We start from the raw sequence: 229 nt of genomic DNA on the forward strand, positions 1-229 counted from the left end.
CACAACAGTTGAGGAGGGCTCTACACCAATCACAACCATTGAGGAGGGCTCTAGACCAATCACAACAGTTGAGGAGGGCTCTACACCAATCACAACAGTTGAGGAGGGCTCTACACCAGTCACAACCATTGAGGAGGGCTCTAGACCAATCACAACAGTTAAGGAGGGCTCTACACCAATCACAACCGACCGGAGGGCTCTACACCAATCACAACAGTTAGGAGGGCTC

This window comes from Perca flavescens, chromosome 3 (assembly GCF_004354835.1).
Source record: "Perca flavescens isolate YP-PL-M2 chromosome 3, PFLA_1.0, whole genome shotgun sequence".
In the NCBI taxonomy this organism is placed as follows: domain Eukaryota; kingdom Metazoa; phylum Chordata; class Actinopteri; order Perciformes; family Percidae; genus Perca; species Perca flavescens.